This window comes from Camelus bactrianus, chromosome 15 (assembly GCF_048773025.1).
Source record: "Camelus bactrianus isolate YW-2024 breed Bactrian camel chromosome 15, ASM4877302v1, whole genome shotgun sequence".
Lineage (NCBI taxonomy): Eukaryota > Metazoa > Chordata > Mammalia > Artiodactyla > Camelidae > Camelus > Camelus bactrianus.
Genome location: NC_133553.1, coordinates 69,480,888 through 69,493,091, shown reverse-complemented (window position 1 = coordinate 69,493,091; position 12,204 = coordinate 69,480,888).

Here is a 12,204-nt window from a genome sequence, read left to right as displayed (position 1 = left end):
GAACTTAGCCTGGGATGCTAAGTGGAGCATGGGAGTATGCGGACATTTCATGGAGAAACTGTCAACAAAGCTGACTCTTAATGAATAATTAAGAGGACAAATGGAGTGACTGTAGAAGTTTTTAAGATCCTAGACTAAGTACAATTTGGGTAATTAATAACTACCTAATCTAGACCCTTTATCTTTAACATTAGGACAAAAATAATTGTAGGATATAGTTGAAGGGGAGCAGAATAAGTCACCCTAAAAAATGCCTTTTTGACATGAGGATTATTTCAGGCTGATTATTTTTAAGAAACAGCAGACACAGAAAAAAACTCTGAAAACCGAGTAGAAATTACCCTTTCATAAGAGAAATTTACACTTATAAGGGAAATTTCCATTTGTAAGGGTGTCTACCTTTCTGTACCATGAAAAGGAGGGTGACTAAACCTCTAGCAACTCTGTCAATGAAAAGACATGGACTTAAATCTTCATAACAACCATACCTTTGTTTACTGTGCTTTGCCTGAAAACCAGGCTCTCCTCACCAAATGCCTTTTTTTGTCTTTAGCTGGAAACAGTATTTAAGGTGGCAGGTTGGGTCATTCTGGGGAGTTACTCAGTTTTCCTGGGTATCTCCCATGTATACAGAAGTTATACCAGTTATTAAATTTCTATTTGGTTTTCTCCTGTTAATATGTTTTTTATTACAGAAGGGTCTTAGCCATGAACCTGGAAGTGTAGAGAGAAAATAATTTTTCCTACCCCATGTAGTCCTTGCTTAAAAGACAACTTAAAATCTACTTAGGGAGGTAAGGTATATAATCCAAAATGTTAATGACATATAGTAAAGTGTAGATTGCAACACAGAGACAATGCATCCATTTATTCAATCAACAAATAATTATTATCTATCTGCTATGGCTCTTATACTATTCTAGGCCCTGGGAAAATGACAGCCTAGAATGGAAGCCACATTCTAGTGGATAGTAATATGAGTAAAATATGTGTAATACAAATATAATCTTTAAAAAGATTATCACCATCAGTAACATATTTCAGGTAATAGCATGTTAAATCCTAATTCTCTGAAGCAAAGAATATAATGAGACTACACAGCAAGAGGATGCTGTTAGTCCAAAAATGCTGTCAATGGAAAAACCCTCTAGTGTTCATATGACCTCTCTGATGACAAAAGGAGTGGGAAAGCATTCTCTCTCCTTGCACGATGAACACAATGTCACTCAGCACATATTCTATGCACATATTCTTAGAATTTATTCTATATCCTAGGGGCATCACATTCTATGGGTCTGCTCTGGCACTCAAATATCAGCAGGCTGTGTACTGGCAGCTCTGTCTAAAAGGAGGGAGCTTGGCTGAAAATCCTGGAGGCAGAGCCAAGACCCCTTCACTGGACTATGTGACTATGTAGGCATCGAAGGTATCCACCACAGATGGGAAAACCACAGGGGGCTAAAACAGAAAAGCAAACAGATGGAGGATGTCATCTGGTGACTGACAGCACTTTGTAAGTACATGTGAAATATCAGCTGGGAACTCTCAAACCAATTGGGAAGGCTTTGCAAAGAGGTGGAAACACTGCAGTGGGTGGAGACATAGGTGAGGAAATCAAAAGTATTACATAACATTCCCTTGCATTTTAATGAGAGAAATTCCTGATAATTGGCAGGTATGCTGCTTGCTATGTCAGTTTTTAGAGGCAGCTATGAAAGTTAGAAAGAGCTGAAACAGAATTAATTTGTTCTATTTAAGAAAGGAGAGAAAGGATTCAAGAAAGATCTGGAAATGGAGGACTGAAACTAGAGAGGTTTAGAGAAGAGTCAAAAGAGAGAGAAAACGTGTGGCTCTGTGGCTGTGAGGAACTTGGGAATATAGATCAAGTCTGCAGGTTTGGTGAGAAATGGTGTTTCCTGTCCTGTGAGATAAAAATCCCTCTTATTGTTTTCAGTAAAATATACGCTTGTGGGCCAGTGGCTTCTTTAGAGTGAATGAGAAAAATCATTGGCCCCTGCTCCATGTGTGGGAATAACTACTTTCTGGGCTCCTTAGACTGTTGATGTGAACACAAAGTCACTTATTCCATGTTGGTCTTCCACACTTGGTGAGAGCCTCTCTTGGGCTGGGGCTGTGCCGGCCATTGGTCGCTCTGTCCCCTCTTCCTGGCACATAGGAGGCAACTGACAAGTATTTGTGATTTAGCTGTCTGGCTGACTCACTCACCTTTATCCTTGATGAAGAGATCTAAAGACAGGAAAGTATTATTCTCTCTTGGAGGTTTTCATGTGCTGATCTTGCCTAGGTCCCAAAACCTCGCTTTCTGGAGAGACACGTAAGAGACCTAGAGTCCACAGATTTCAAAGCAAATCCCATAAGTGGCAGCGGAACAGAACCTAACACTCCCAGCCACTCACGAGCATTGTTGTGGTTGAAGAACCATTCAAGAAACAATGCAGGAATACTTTTCTGGGTGAGGTTACTTGTTAATTCCACAGTGGAGGTAACTTCTACAAGTACCCAAGTTAGAAAAGTAAACAAGCAGCTGGAGAAGGTACTCAGCACACGTGAAGATGCCAGCACTCCCTTCCCACCAGGAAGGAGGAAGATTTCCACGGGAGACACAGTGCAATGAGATTTTATTACAGGAAAACACACATAGACCACTTTGCATCTACTGTCTCCTTTGCTTTTTTCCCTACATTAAGTCTTAATCCCTAGAGGACAGAAAAACACAACGGCTTCTCTGCCCTAACTTTTCCAAATTCAAGAAAAAATACGTGTTTTACATGTTCTCCAAAACTCAGAACTAGTATGTATTCGAAAGGAATGGCTGGAATCCCCATTTGAAGACTCTTGTATCCAGTAGCACTCGAGTAGTGGCTAATCCTTGTAGCCAAAGCTGATAAGTGCCCTCCACTGAGCAGTGGCTTGAAAATACAGGACTTTCTGTGATTTTGCATTTGTGATTAGAAATATGTGACAAACTGTTGTCAGAGATGGGGAGGCGGGGGCAGATCAATCACAAATATTGCAAACTCAGATAAAAAATATGGAAATAGGATCCCTGAATTTTTCTAAAATATACCATTTTTTGATTTTTACTCTTGTATTCATACTCTGTGTTAATCTAATTTTTTCTCTTTCCCCCTGCCAGGATGGATGAGCTGTTCTATGGTGGTTAAGGTGGGGGGCAGATTGCTTTCTTTTTGTTTTTATTTCTTATTTATGCCATTAAACAAGCTTGGATTACATTGGACAAGACATTCAATTGTTCTAAGTTCAGTGTCCTCATCCATAAAATGAGGGTGATAATATAGTACCATTTATATAAGGGAGATGTGAATATTAAATAAGATAGTAAATACAGAGTGCTGAGCAAAGTGTCCAGAGCATATCAAGTGCTCTAAATGTTCATTCTTGTTGTCTTTAAATGTGAGTTCTCTTTCTTGTGCGCTACCTCTAAACTTGTTTAACTGAATTTTATGACCTAACTCTATTCCCGATCATTTCTTAATTGTTTAAAATCACTTCTGAACCTCTTGAAAATAAGAATATTTAAGAAGTACATTTTAATGTAGGAAGGTAATCATGTTCACAATGATAGTTCGCATAAACAGCTCTGGTTTCCTTGAGGGCAGGGGCTTCAGTGGTTTTCCTCACTGCTACATCACCAGCACCTGAAACGGTGAGTGCCTGACACATCAAAGGTGCTCAATAAATATTTGTTGAACAAATGAAACAAGTTGAAAACAATTTAGTGAAAAAAATATATACTACTTCACAGAGACAATAGTAGGGCAGACATATAAACCAGTCACATTTGGTAGTACAATGAGAATATTATTTCTTGGAAACCATGGTAGCAATGTGGATGCCATTTATGGCTTTGTCACCATGACTTGTTCTCTGACTCATTTCTGGCCGATTCAACTTAGAAGGCCTTATTTTCAAGAGCTTCTTTTATGCCTGGACTTGTGGCATATATCACTCCATTCTGTTTCCTGGATTGGGGAGATAAAGTAACCAGTTTTTGCTTCTGATAAAAAAGAACTGAAACACTCTACTATTAATCTTACATGAAACATACAGCTTGGCATGACTTGCACATAAGCAAAGAAAACTTATTTTATTTATTTTTTTTCCAGTACTAATTTTGCTTCCCTTCAGGATCCAATAAGATTAAGAATCTGGCCGTTAAATTACAAAATAAATTCCAGTGCTACATAAAATATGTGAAAATATAATGGCTTGAGCCAGGCTCTTACTTCATAAATTGACAAGAAAGTCTGGTCATATTAATGGCCATCTTAAATGAAGTACCCATTAATCTGAAAATTTACACATTCTTTTTCACTGAATATGTGTGTTGGTTCTTTCCTCTTTTATCTTTCTTTTATAATTAGTAAAATCTTTAACAGGGAGAATTGTGACAAGTAAACGAAAGCTGGTATAGAAGATAAACATACATGAATGAAAAATTAGAAAAGACTGTCATAGCCATTTCATTCTCTACAGCTAAATGTTCTCCTAATTGTGATATATACAGATGGATCATTTTTAGCTCCTGAGGCACCAAACAGCCTGCATATTTTACAACACATTTCCCGAATTTGTATCACATTCACCTTCACTGTATTTATCAAAACTGCATACATGCCCCTTATACTATTGTTCACCTAATATTTCCTTACCTCAAATTTTAAGCTTTCCACATATCTTAGATTTACTTTAAACAAGAGTATCTGGGAAAACAAGCATGTGTGCTTTTTCCTAATGTATATTAAACACTGAACATTAAAATAAGTGCCTGTCCATTCACCACCCATCAAATATTTCATAGCCCCCGTGGGATGTGTACCAAACTTTAGGAAACATGACTGAGTGCTCTCAGCAGCAGAGTCATCCTTTCCTGCGAACTGAATGAAGAAACACCTCCTGTTAATATATTTGTGGAAAAGACTATTGTAGATGCTGCTGTGCCTCAAGATCAGTTGGCATCACATCCAGAGCATTTGGGGATTGTTTCCATTCTGTAATCAAATTAAAATTACAAAAAACAAAAAAGCTTTTGAATAGAGGTGTCTGCACTTACACTGCCAGAGAGCATGTGAAGGACTTCCCTACATCCCAACCAGGAAGTCACAGAGGGGGGATGGCAGCCCTGTTTGTAATGCTGTCCACTGACAGAAGTGCCCAAGTGAGGGTCTGAAATGGAAACTAATGATTGACCAAGAGTTTCAACATCTCTTCTCTTGATTCTCGCAATGGAAATAATAGTGAAGTTATTTAGTGTCTGAAGAGTAACTCTTCCCTCCTTCTCAGTCTTGCATTTAGAAGAGTGTTGCAGAAACAGTAAACAAATTTCTTCTCCAGAGTTGCATTCCCCTTGGGGAATTTACATTCCTTCCTGACATACCTCAAAGAACAGTAAAAACACATCAGCTCAAAGAGGAAAACGAGAGTTAATATTTAAAGGAGCAGTTAGGAATCAACTACCCCTCAGATTAATAATAGTTAACATTTATTGAGTACCTAAGACATGCCCAGGACTGTAATCACTGAATTGCATTATCTGTTCTGTTACAGTCACAATAATTCAATGTGTAGGAACTCTTATTACCATCACTTTACAGAGGAAAACAAACTTAGAGAAGTTTCAGACAGAACTCAAACCCTGGGTTTTCTGACTCCAGAGATGAAGCTTTTACCCACTACATACAACCAGTAAATACCCTCAGTCAGTTCTTTGAGAGCCTCAGCTGAACTCCCAAATTAATTATCTTCTTGATTTTTAACATACATTTCCTTATTTGTTAACCAATAAGAAGAACAGAATTTGACAGCCAATTAGAATAAAGGAAAGTTGTGATAGTTGGAAATGAAAGCTATCAAGAAAAGTTAAACGTTCTATTTACTGTATGTCAATCACTTTACATATATTATCAAATTTAACACTTAAAACAAGCATATCATACCTATTTCACAGATGAAGAAAGCAGAGCTTTAAAAAATAAGGGACTGTAAGGTATTGGGTTCAATCCCCAGTACCTCCATTAACAAAAAGAAAAAAAAAACAATAAGAAATTCGACCAAAGTTACACAGAAGAAGGGGCATTTTTAATCAGGCCTTCTGACTGTAAGGCTCATCATCTTAATTAACATGCTAAAGGAAATTCTTCAAAATAGGTAAAAAGAATAATTTTCAAGGTATTTATATGGAGGACTTTGGCCAGTACTCATCGTCACTGAGAGAAAAGGACATTAATTCATTGTCCTCAAAATTGGATCCTGGGCTAGCAGCATCAGCACCATTGGGGATCTTGTTCATCACGTAAAATGTCAGGCCCTACCCAGAACCACTGAATCAGAATCCAAAGTGTGGGACCCAGCTTCTTTTTAACAAGTCTTGTAGGGGACTCTGATGTTCATCCAAGTTTGAGAACCACTGGCTTGAATCATTACTCCCTCACCCTGGTAGCATCTTAGGATCACTTGAGAATTTTACTTAAATAAGATGCTTGGGCTTGTTCCTAAAGATTCTGATTCAGTTGACCCGGGTGGCAGCATAGACAAAGGTATTTTAGGAAACGTACTAGGCGGTTCTAACATGCGGCATGGCTGGGAAAGCAATGGCTTCAAATTGAAACAGCTAACCAGGAAGAAAGGCTGTGAAGAGAGCTGGATTCGTTCTGTACAAAGAAAGAGTAAACTTACTTGGCTATGCCTAAAAACATTTCTGGAGAGTTATTTAGTTCTAGGATTAGAAAACAATGACTTTAGTGACTTTAAAGTGTTATATATTTAATTTCTAAAGCATTTAAGGACACAAAGATGACCACATATTAAATAAACTGAACCCAAGAGATTAAGCATCTCCATGGTTCACATTGTTTTATTGTTGAAGAACTTTATCCCCTATTTTATGTTTTTGAAGCCTTTAAAGAATAAAATATTTATGTCTTGATCACTTATGAGAACAATGTTGACTCTCATCTAATAATTTACAATTGCTTTTATGATGACATTTTGTCTCTGATCTCATAAAGTGTTCTTATTTGTTCCTCCCAAAATAAGCAGTCAGTGCCTGTGTTATCTCTAAGTGCTCCAATATTTGATTCACCTGGGATGAATGAATGACTAAGAAAACCACAGTGACAGGTCATCTTTCCCAAATAAATGACAAAAGCTTAGAGTTACTGGTTGTAACCCACAGTATATAACCTACATGGATTCTACACCTTCCACAAGGAAAGCATGAACTATTTTCTTGTATTAAATCACCATCATATGTCTATAGCAAGACTATTCACAAGAGCCAAAAGGTGGAAACAACCCAATTGTCCATCAACATGAAAGGATAGACGAACCATGGTGCAACCTTACAATAGAATATTATTCAGTCACAAAAGGAATGAAGAACTGATATATTCAACAACATGGATGAACCTTGAAAACATTATGCCAAGTGAAAAAGCATGTGACAAAGGTCATATATTGTATGATTTCACTTATATGAAATATCCAGAGCAGGTAAATCCATAGTAGAGATAGCAAGTAGATGACTGGCTTTCCAGGGGCTGCAGGTAGAGGGGAGTAGATAGCAATAGTGAGTGCTTAATGAGTACAGGGTCTCCTTTCAGGCTGATGAAATGATTTGGACCTAGATAGTGATGATGATTACACAGCTTTGTGTACTTAAAAGCCCCTGAGCTGTATGCTTTAAAATAGTTATTTTTTAATGTTATGTGATTTCTCCTCAATAAAAAATAGTTTTCAAAATAAGTGGCACTACATCTCTAAAAAGCATATTTGGCATCTGTATTTTCTTTAGATAACCATGATGCACTGGAATAAAATATGTATTTCTTTTACTTTTATTTTAAAATATAGATTAAACAGGAAATTGCAAAAGTAGTAATCAGGAGGACCCATGTACTCTTCACTCTGTTTCCCCACTGGCTGCATCTTACATAATTATAGTATAATATTATAATCAGAAATTGGACATTACTACTCTGTGCATGGATAGTTCTGTGTCATTTTTATTGTGACATTCACTTTATTGTGGTAGTCTGGAATCAAACCCACAATATCTTCAAGGCATGCTCATATATCTTTCCTCCAGGTGGGACAAACTCTGTGATTCAATTTACATCATTACCCCAGACCTAGACTTATCTGAAAGCAAGTCTTTACTGGCTTTTTCCATTTTATTAGGTGTATAGATTTGTATAAGCATGACTGCAATCAAGAAACAGAAATATTCCACCAGCACAAACATCTCCCTTATGCTATTTCCTCACAGTCGTGCTCACATTCTCTGCTCAACACCATCCCTAACCCTTGGCAGCCACTAATCTGTTTTCCCATTTCTATAACTCTGTCATTTCAGAATGTTATATAAATTTGACACAACATTGTAAAATGATTATAAATCAATAAAAAAATATTTAAAAAAAGAATGTTACATAAAGGGAATTATGTTGCATGTGATTTCTTGAGATTGTTTTTTTTTCATTCATTGTAATGTCCTTGAAATCCATCCAAGTTGTGCAGGCATTCCTTATCACTACTGAGTAAAATTCCATGGTATGGATGTACCACAAATTGTTTAACTGTCACCTCCCAAGGGACAGTTTGGTTGCTTTTAGTTTGGGGCTATTACAAATAAAGCTTCTACAAATAACTGTGTACAGGTTTTTGTGTAGACATAAATTTCTAATAAATGTGCAATAAATGCCCAGAAATACTATTGCTGGATTTTATAATAAATGTATATTTAGTTCTTTTAAGAAACTGCCAGACTGTTTTCAAGTGTCTATACCTTTTTATATCCCCACCAGCAATATATGAGAGATCCACTTGCCCCACATCCTTCCCAAATGCTGATTTGGTATTGTCACTATTTCTGATTTCAGCTGTTCTAAGAGGTGTGGCTTAATACATCATTGTTATCTAAGTTTGTATTTTGCTAATGGCTAGTGACATTAAACATTTTTTCATGTACTAATTTGCCATAATGTACTCCTGTCAGTGAAATTTCTCTTCTTCTCTATGCTCATATTCTAATTAGATTATTTACTATTTTTATATTGATTTTTGGAAGTTCATTATATATTTTACATGTGAGTCTGCTGTCAGATATATCACTTGCAAATATTTTCTCTCAGTCTGTAAGTCTTCCTTTGTCTTTTCAATTTTCTTAATAAGGTTTCCTAGAGCAGAAGTCTATAATTTTGATAAAGTTTAATTTATCATTTTTTGTGTGAATAATGTTTTTTTGTGTTGTCCTTAATAAATCTTCACTTTAGGTACTGAAAATTTTCTCCAATGTCATCTTCAAAATGTTTATAGTTTTACATTTCACATTTAAACGTATTAATCAGTTTAAGTTAATATTTGTATAACATGTGAGTCTTATGTTGAAACTTTTTTTGTTTGTTTGTTTGCTTGTGGACATCCAATTTCTCCAGCACTGTTTATTAAAAAGTTTATTCATTTTTCATTGAATTGTTTTTGCACCTTTAGAAAAAAATCAGTTGGCTGTATTTGTCTGGGTTTATTTCTAAGTTCTTTATTCTCTCCAAATGATCTCTGGGCCTCTCCTTTCACCAGGACCACCACAGTCTTGGTTTCTGTGGTATATCATCATTCTTGAACTCAGGTAGAGTGAGTTCTCCCACTTCATTCTTCTTTTTGCAAATTGTTTAAGCTATTCTAGTTCCTTCACTTTTCAATATAATTTTGTCTACATCTATAAAAAATCTCCCTGAGATATTTATAGGATCTGTATGTTAATTTGGGGAGAATTGACATCTTTGCAATGCTCTACTATGTTGAGTCTTTCAATCAATGGACATGGTTTGTTTCTTCATTTGATTTGTTTCATCAGTGTTTTGTAGTTTTCAGCATACAAGTCCTGCATGTTTTATTAAATTTACAACTAACTTTGAATGGATATAAATGGTATTTTTATATAACTTTGGTTTCTACATTTTCATTGTTAACATTCAGAAACATAATTGATTTTTGAATGTTTATTTTATATTCTACATTCCTGAACTCACTTTTTAGTTCTTGAAGTTTTTTGTAGATTTCCTTGAGTTTTGTACATAGACTATCATGTCACTTGCAAATAGGGACAGTATATTTCTTCCTTTCTAATTTATGTCTTTTATTTCCCTTTCCTGCCTTCTTTCCCCAGCTAGAACTTCTCCATAATCTCTTCTAGAAAACAGAGGAGGAGGCACCCTTCTCAACTCATTCCATGAAGCCACTATTACCCTGAAACTGAAGTAAGACAAAGATAGTACAAAAATTATAACTTCAGGCAAATATCCCTCATGAATATACAAGCAAAAATTCTTAACAAAATATTAGAAAATAAAATCCAGGAACATATAAAGAGCATGTGGAGTTTATTTCAAGGATACAAGTCTGGTTCAATATTTAAAAATCAATCAGTATAATCCACCATATCAACAGGCTAAAGAAGAGAAATCATCTGATCACATCAACTGATGCTTAAAAAGTATCTGACCAAGTGTGACACCCATTCATGGTACAAACTCTCAGAAAACTCAGAAAACTAGGAATAGAAGGAATCATCCTCAACTTGATATTTATGAAATCAATAAACTATAGATCAAATGAGATCAACTGAGATCAAATTAGATCATATCCTGTGTTATGAATAAGGCCCTATTATAAGGGCTAAGGATCCACTATGTCACTATACACGTGTGAAAGCCCAGTAAATTCCATTACTTATTATAAGTCCATCAGTAAAAGTAAATTTATAAATTCTACAATCAATCCATGGGGATACTGGCTCAAAATGTATTTCATCCCTTGATTTTGACAGTCTACCTTAGAAACAAGGTAGGATCCTTGGGTTTTAATCCCCACTCTTTCTTTGATCCATTCGTTCAGCAAGTATCTATTAAGGCTATCCTGAGGCACTGCTCAAGGCGTTGCAGGTAGAGCATGAAACAAACATAAACTTTGGCGACACCACACAGCTTACACTCTGATGAGGGGGGACAGAAAAAAACAATTATTAATATATACCACACTGTATATTATATGGTAATTAGTGTTATTAGAACAAAAAAATAGGAATGTAAGAGAGGAAATACAGTGGTAGTGGTGGATCTAAATAAGAAAAGTGATCTATGAGGAAATATTAAAAAAGACGAGCGTGCTAAGCAAAATAATGGCCCTCCTCCCAAAGATATCCACATCCTAATTCCTGGAACCTTAAGTGTGTTTAACTTACATAGCAAAAGGGAATTTGCAGATATTAATAAGGTTACCAACATTGAGATGAAGAGATTATCCAAGTGGGCCCAATCTAACCACACTGGGTCCTAAAATCAAAGCACCTTTCCCAGCTATGGTCACAGGGATATGCGACTATGGAATATGGATCAGAGAGATGCAATCATTTTTGCTTTGAAGTTGGAGAAAAAGCACCAAAAGCCAATGAATGTGGGTGACCACTAGAAGCTGGAAAAGGAAAGGAAATGGATTTACCTCTACAGCCTCCAGAAGAGAATACAGACACCCGAACATCTTAATTTTAGCCCAGTGAGACCTGTGTCAGACTTGTGACCTACAAAACTGTAAGATAATAAATTTGTGTTGCTTTAAATCACTAATTTTGTGATAATATTTAACAGCTGCAGTAGAAAATTAATACAGTGAGGGAGTGTCTTGCTTATTAAACAAGGAGCAGTGGGGAGGTCTGTGAGTCTGGAGAAGTGCCGTATTAGAAGATGAGGTCAGAGTGAAAGGGTGGAGGTAGAAGATTATGAATGGCCTTGGCAGCCTGTGTAATAACATTGGTTTTTACTCTGAGGTGGGAAGCCATTGTGAAATTTTAATCAGAGGAATGTGATGTCTTACGTCTTAAAGGGATAGTTACTTTGCAGGAGGGCAAGGATAAAAGCCTAGAGCCCAGTGAGTAGGCTCCTTCAGTGACCCAGGCGATGGCAGCTTTGATGAGGGCAAAGGCTATGGGGATGAGTATTCAGGCAAATATTCTGAAGCTGAGTTCAGAAGCATTTCCTTGGGGCTTGAATGTTGGGTGTGAGAGAGGTCTGAGCAAATGAGAAGTTAAGTTTGTTAAATGAGATGGAGAAAACTATGAACAGACTTCGGAAAGAGAAAGAATAGGAGCTTAGTTTCAGATATGTTAAA